The sequence below is a fragment of the Mytilus edulis genome, chromosome 11 (genome assembly GCF_963676685.1).
Source record: "Mytilus edulis chromosome 11, xbMytEdul2.2, whole genome shotgun sequence".
Classification (NCBI taxonomy): Eukaryota; Metazoa; Mollusca; class Bivalvia; order Mytilida; family Mytilidae; genus Mytilus; species Mytilus edulis.
In genome coordinates, this window is record NC_092354.1 from 72,153,212 (window position 1) to 72,161,364 (window position 8,153).

Consider the following 8,153-nt stretch of genomic DNA (forward strand, 5'->3'; position numbering starts at 1 on the left):
TACTGAAAGCTACTTTAATACTAACATTTATAATAAATAAAAAGAAACATGCATCAGAGATTAAAATCAGTCGAACACATCGGCCATACGGTAGTCTAAAGTTGTTATTTTTATTGTAATTTTATCTCCTGTGGAAAGTTGACTCATTGGCAATCATACTATTTTATACATATCTTGATTTAAGGACGTAACGCCATGAACAGTCAACAAAAATATGACTTATGCAAAGTCAAAATATAATTATCAACAGGCAGAAGTATAGTTAAGATTTGACATTATAAAAAGGTGTAAAATATTATATATAGACATAGCAATCTCTAAATAGAAAATAGACCCGTGGATGTGTATTTATGTATCCAATAATCAACATTTGAAAAGAACTCAGATTTATTTTTCGTTTTCATGCCCCACCTACGATAGTAGAAGGGCATTATGTTTTCTAGTCTGCCTCCGTTAGTTCGTCCTTCCGTTCGTCTGTGCGACCGTTCAAGTTACAGCTTTTGGTCAAGGTAGTTTTTGATGAAGCTGAAGTCCAATCAACTTGAAACTCAGTACACGATCTTTTTAATTTTTAAGCCAAATTGAACTTTTGACCCCAATTTTTAGGTTACCTGAACATAGAAAGTGCAAGAGGTTTACGTTTTTGGTCAAGGTAGTTTTTGATGAAATTGAAGTCCAATCAACTTGAAACTTAGTACACTTGTTGCTTATGATATGATCTTTTTAATTTTAAAGCCAAATTAGTCTTTTTACCCCAATCTCTAGGTCAACTGAACATAGAAAATGAAAGTGGGAGTTTCAGGTTTAAGTTTTTGGTCAAGGTAGCTAGGTTTTGATGAAATTGAAGTCCAATCAACTTGAAACATAGGACATATTTTTTCTATAGTATAGTCTTTCTAATTTTAATGCCAAATTGGATTATAACCCTATTTCACGGGTCATAGACCATGGAAAAGGATAGTGCGAGTGGGGCATCCGTGTACTTTGGACACATTCTTGTTTAAAATATGCTGATGATAAAATCGACCTTTTTGAGATGTAAAAATAAAAAAAAAAGATCGTATATCTACATTTATAAGATATAAGCGTTTTGATAAGTCTTCTTAATGGTTCGATGAGTTCAATGGATCAAATGGTGATTTCGTCACTTTAAATACAATATTACTGTAAAATTTAGGATGTGAAATACTGATTTTATGAAGCAAGAAGCGTGTCAAACTACTGATATCTGGCAAAATTTCGTGTGGTTGACTTTGAAAATGTATCGTAAGGTTGTCAAAAACTTAGTACATGTACGAAGCAGTGGTTTCATTATATTTGATAGTATTGGCTAATTTAAAATGCCTTTTTAGCAATGTTGAAAGAAATGGACTCTTTGACTAATTCTTATTATTGTGTACTTTAAAACATGTTAATTATAACAGAAATATGGGCATGTGTAGGGTAGCTGATTTACTTAAGTTAAAGTATCCTTTATTCACTCATAAATGTCAAACATTTAAATTTATATTTCATCATATTAAAAACTAATCAAATATGCGAGGCTTTTATTTGGGTACAAATGCGTATTTATTGTCTAACAGGGTCACAACATTCATGTAAAAAATGTAAAAATAATTGGACTTGGTAATCGCAAAAGATAAATATGGATTGCACCGAAAAACTTTACTCTTAATAACATTTTCATTACCGCTACAAACATCGTGATCCGTTCTTTTTAAATAAATAATGTCTCATCAAATCTGTAAATTGCTGTAATATTTAAGATGGTTCTATGTTGAGTTTATTCCCTCCTCTGTTTCAAAATAACTAGCTTTTTCAAAGACTGTTATACCATGTATACATCGATAATAGATAGATAAAGGAACTAAAAAAACTGAAAAAATGAAGAGTCTTTTATTTTATAAATGTGGAAAATTTAGCGGTAATATATTCTCTATATCATATATTTAACATTAGCACCCTTAAAAAACGTGAAGTAATAACATGGATTTTATTGGATTTTCATATATGGCTTTTTGAACTGTAAGTTATAAAAATATAAAAAGAAAAGTAGCTATTAGCGATGAGTTGTTGTAATGATAATATATGGATAAAACCAGAAGAGTCTGAATATCTATAAAAAATTCAAAAACAAAAGAAGTGAACATCATTAAGGAGGTAGACCTAAGTTAAGGGAAATAACTCTTAAAATCCTCAGTACGTTTGTGTCAAGGATGTAATAATATTAATATATATTATTCGTGTAGCAGGACGTACTAAGTTATCGATTACTTTTGCAAATGTCAGATATTACATGTACACTGCTAATTGAATTTGACCTAATCAAAAATGCACTGTTAGCTCCAGGTTCAATATCGTAAACGATCTGTACGGGTAAAGAAACAGCATCAAGATGAATCATTGGCAGATTAGATTTTGTAATAAACAAAATAAAACTGACTGAAAGAGAATTCAAAACGGAAAGTCCCTAATCATATGGCAAAATCAAAAGTTCAGATAAATCAAACGATTGGAAAATAATGCTCATATTCCTGACTAATTACAGGCGATTGTCAGTAGTTGTTTGCAATCATCTATATACTCATTACTATTGAATAACATGATAACTGCATATTTTGAAATTTAGTTCTGTTGTATTTTTAGAAATGCACCGTTAATTCATTAAAATTTGTGAGTACAAACAGGAAGCTCTTAATAGGTAAATTTAATAAAAGAATAGTTTTTTCTAATGGGGGTCGAATTGTGACAATGGATCGATTTGACTCAATCTCTCATATTTGATTTATAAAATACTTAAACGTATATCGAATTTATTACACGTCCAAAATAAAAATGCTATATGCATAGATTAAATAACACCTATGCATATATAGGCGCCATGTAATGAGTCATCGAGTTAATGTCCGATGACTGCCGACGGTCATATCACCCCGAAGTTTACATACACATCGATATTATTAAATAGAGAACACGCTTTTTATGTCGGTTTTTTGCATTTTATTTGGTTAGAAATGTATAAATAATCGTTTTATCTAAATAAGAAATAGTTTTTTTGTGAAAATTGAGCAGCATATGGTTAACCCTTGTTTTACTTTCAATGGTGGTATCCATTTCCTTTTTATTGCAAATAAGCAGGTCAAATGAAGACAAATTCAGTTAGGTCAAATCATTCACTTTCAAGTCAAGAATTCAAATGCGATGTTTCTTGTATTGTTTCTACAATGTTGAAAAACAGTCCTATTAAAAACAAATTGCTATTTCGTTTATTCACTTTGATTAATTATTTATTTATTTTTTTATCTTGTTGCATTTGCACATTTTAAAGAGACACACAACTGTTGGAACTTTTTTTCTCTCCTCCTATGTCAGGACCAATATGAATTTTCGCTTACCATAGTAACTGCTAATTGATACACGTGTCTGGACATGTACAGCGAAGCTAAAGAAGTAATTTTCAAGTTTGGTTCAGTATCATTTAGTATCTTTTTCTCTTTTATAACTGTTAAGTTTTTAGACTGTTAAGCTGTGAACTTGTTCTTACGTACATGCGACTCAATTACTAGTGTAGTACAAAGGTGAATTACGATATGTGTGTTATAATTCACTCCTTCAAGCGAACATGAATTATTTATGAAATAAAATAAAAAACTTTGTATGGGATCAGCTCGCCTGTGCAACAAAGTTTTTATTTTATTCAAGGAGACAAATTCAACATAAAAGTTCATATGGTACTCTCTGCAATGTTAAACACAAAATAAACAATCTAAAAAAAAATCATTATGTGCGCAAACATATGTTATAACCCTTTAAATATTCTATAATTAAACACATTATTATTCACATTAACCAAAATTAAAACAAGACCAATACATTTAGTCGGGTGGGAAAGTGGGAAACTTGATTGTATCAAAAAGTGAACGGTAGGGATAACATGAACGGTTTCAATTTTGTCTGCACCTCATGCGCATTTCGACAATCAATGTCTCTTCAATGAGGATCGAGGCCAAAATATTTGAAATCTAAAGCTTATTAAAAAGATGTAGAGCTATAAACGCAAAACGGACAAATAGGACAGGCACAGTCGGGCAACGAATCAGAGATTTAAATAGGGGAGATACATTTCTAAATTCTTAATTATTTTTTAAAATGTTGTAACAGCAAATTTTAATAACACAAATACGCATTTAATGCTAGTACTCGCTACTTGGCTGTTGATACGCTCGGGGATTATAAGTCCACCAGCATTGGCATCGAACAGGTACACATGGTAGCAATTTTTCTGCTTCGGTATCATTGATGTAGTCTTCAAGGTCATGCAACTGTTATATAACAAAAACGAAAAACATAAATGTTGATACTTATATATAGCTAACACACGCAATGTAGGATTTCTATGTCTGTTTGTTTGAATATTATAGTTTGAAATGAGATTTAAAAAATGGTTTAAGGTGGTACCCAACACTTTCACTAAAATTAATTTGGCTCGTTTAATTTTCATAAAATTTTGTCAAAGGATCTACTTTGACCCTTTTACAAAAATATAAAAATTTCAAAAATTTTGAACAAACCGTTTTGTCAGAAAAATTACACTGGTTATATAGCAGTTTGACAAACACCAATTTTGATCATTGAGAAGCTTAATTCTTTACAACACAACGTAATTAAAACGTTAAGCTGACTTTACAGAGTTATCTCCCTTTAGTGTTAGGTACCACCTTAAAGCTTTTCTTATTCAAAATGTTGATAGACTTGTTCTTTTGATATCTAAGAGGCTAAGAGTATGCGTCACATATCGCTTGTTTAGGTGGCAAATTAAAAGACCTATAAATACTAATAAAATGAGACCGAATTTTGTCATTTGGTAAGAACAATTCATCGGAGGAGATGTTTTAAGCTTTTATGACAAAATTGATCCAACCTTGAAAATAAGGATCATTACACTGGTTCACTTTGATTAATTATTCAACAAAAATAAAAATCTCATTTCACCCACACAATACATGATATAGCTCATGTACTTTACGTTAACTTTTTCACGAGTATGGGCATGTGCTCTGTCGCTGAAGTACTAAATAATGAGTCTATAACAGTATCATTTAATGACTTTTTGTCACTTAAAACTGTTAATTTAGTTCGATCGTTATTGGTTTTGTATCTTATACAAACTTATTAAAGAAATACTATGCGTTTCGGGTAGTGTTGTCAAATCGTACACTTTTGCCTAACCGGTTACTCGGAAAATCGTTCGACCGGTTAACCGGTTAACCGGTAATTTAAGTTGGTGTTTGAAAGCCTTATCAATAGAACCCTACACATAGATATATATATAAGATGTGGTATGAGTGTCAATTTGACAACCTTTCATCAAAGTTATAAATACGCTTTTAGAATTGAAGTTTTTCCTTTAGCATTATAAGGCTTGTCTGTGCGGATTCCTGGCAAAGTTTGACTTTTAATAATCAAATGCACCGTATCAACTATAGCGTTTGTACAACTTCAGATTAAAAAATCCAAAAAAAATCTTAATCTCGTAGAATTGAATATGTCATATGTCTGAAACCGATTATTCTTTCCTTTTCTCTTGTTGTCTCCGAAAATAATGGGGTGTGTTTCAATTTGAAATGATTAATTGTAAAAAAGAAGATGTGGTATGATTGCAAATGAGACAATTCTTCACAAGAGACCAAAATGACACAGAAATTAACAACTATAGGTCATTGTACATGCTGTACGACCTGTTTCTTCACTGTGTTTGCTTTTTTCTTTAAGCATGTTACTCGTACTTTCACGTATACATTGAGTACATTCACATTGGTTTGCATTTCACAATTTTTGAATTTAAACTAAGACTAACCCTTGCACTACGGAGGTTGCACATTTAAATGTAGGTTTACACAATATTAGATCGAAAACGAAATAATGAAGTAATTAGTAAAATTAAATCTCGTTACTGATTTAAAGTTACTGTTAAAAAAACATGCTTACTAATTATGTTTCTTTAAGATCCTGGCTCGAACTCTAGTTAATTTTATGTTTTTAGGATTAACAATAGCAATCAATATACTGAACAATTGATCTGTCAAACTTATTACCAGGACGACAATTTTTAAATAAAACATAACTATTCAATGATTTGATTTTCAACACCAATTTATATCAAATCTATCGAAATTGAAAAAAAGTCCGGTTAACCGGTTAGCGTTTTTGGTATTCGGTATTCGGTCGTTCGACCGATTAACCGGTTAACCGGTTAACCGTTGACAACACTAGTTTCGGGGAAATGACAAACTCGCATGTTGTCTACCTTCGACCAGCCAGTTTCGCTCGAATCAAACAGTTAGAATGCAATGCATGTTCAAATTATTTGAATTGTATATTGTAAATATAAAACTCACATTAATATTTAAACTTTTTCGCTCTTTCTGTTAACCTGATCTTTAGGAAAATAAAAAGGTTGGATAAATTAAGATGAAATATTAGACTAGTACAATAGAGAATACAAGTCATGTTTGACTATTACCTTCAACATTTACAGAAGAATGTAATATAACCCTTTATAAGATTTAATCATAGTCAAACATTGAGAACTCGTAAAAAATACCTCAAGAATATTTCAAAACTTTGTTGAAAATGTCATCAATATTCACTAATATAACTTATGTGTTAATTTGGTGTTTGAATTAGTGCATGTGCTTCTTACTTTTATACTACTACGTATTACCTGACCTTCTATAACAAATCTACTAATTTAATATGCCATAATTTAAATATTTGATTATTTTAACTCATTGGCAATCATTCCATAGTCTTATGTGTGAAGTGTTTCATTTGTTTTAATTCTTTGCTCTTGCTATTTATTTTGTGTAGAGAATTGAATGATTCTTTTTGTACATTCATTGGGTCAAAAGGAGTTGTTGTCATCATTAAACTGTGCGCACGGTCAACTATTTAACAACCCTTTACCATTACTAAAAGAAGCATTCAATTCTTTAAATACATTTTATGATCATAAAACCACTGTTACTATCAAGTTTTTCTTTTCTTCTATTTATCCGTGCACTTTATTGTAGAAGCGCGTGTCAGCATGTATGTTACAATTCATTTTCAAATGAAGTTGAATAACGCGAGATTGCAGTCGGTATATCAGAATAACGTATTGTAATGAAACATACATCTAATGTAATTATTTTCTTTTGAAAGAAGTTATATTCTCTCATTCGGAATATTTCGTACTAACGTTTCCGTACGGATAAGTCATAAAATACATATTGTGAAATATCTTGAATTAATCCATTCACTTATCCAATTAATGACGATTGTTTTATGTTTTACACTTGTACTGTTAACATGTTTTAAATGCATCAAACAAAGTTAAATTACTACTTTCTACTTAACTGATACAAACAAATACCGTTTTTTAAATGTAAGCACACATCAATGACCTTAAGGTAGTTCGGGGTTTTAAATTTTCGCCCCGTCTGCGCATAAAGTTGCGCATTGATATCGTAAGTGATGTACATTGTCGTAATTTTCCATTATAGTAAAATATGATCATTTAAATAATCTTTTTTTTCAAATACATTGAGCAAGAGTTGAATAACTTTTAAATGCAATTTTAAAACTTAATAAAAATTTATTGTTACAATTGTCTTTGTTGAAAAGTACTTCCGTTCTAAAAATAAATATGGAGCATGTTTTTGACGAAGGAGAAGAATGAAGAGAGAATACATAACTCATATTTATCGAACACGTGAACTGCTTTTCATGAATACTGTAATGCAGATCGAAATTATCGATAACGATGTTCATTTTGGTAGCTTATGAAGCAGTTTCACCCTTGTCTTACACTAGAAAGGGTCCGGCAAACATGCGAAAGATGATGTAAACAAATAATGAAAAGGGGGAAATTTAAACTGACAAGTAAGTACTAATGAATTGAATATACATGTTCAAAGAGCGATTCACGACCACTGAAAAATAACATGTAAGCGTAAATAATTTCAAAACAATATCCGTGTCGAAAAACAAAACAATGACCTCCCCCCCCCTTTTTTTTTCAGGCTAAAAATTAATTATAAATGTAACCATAAGCATAGCTCATGGTACTTTTATCATGTAATAGATTTGAAAATTTGTGGACCTGAGAAATA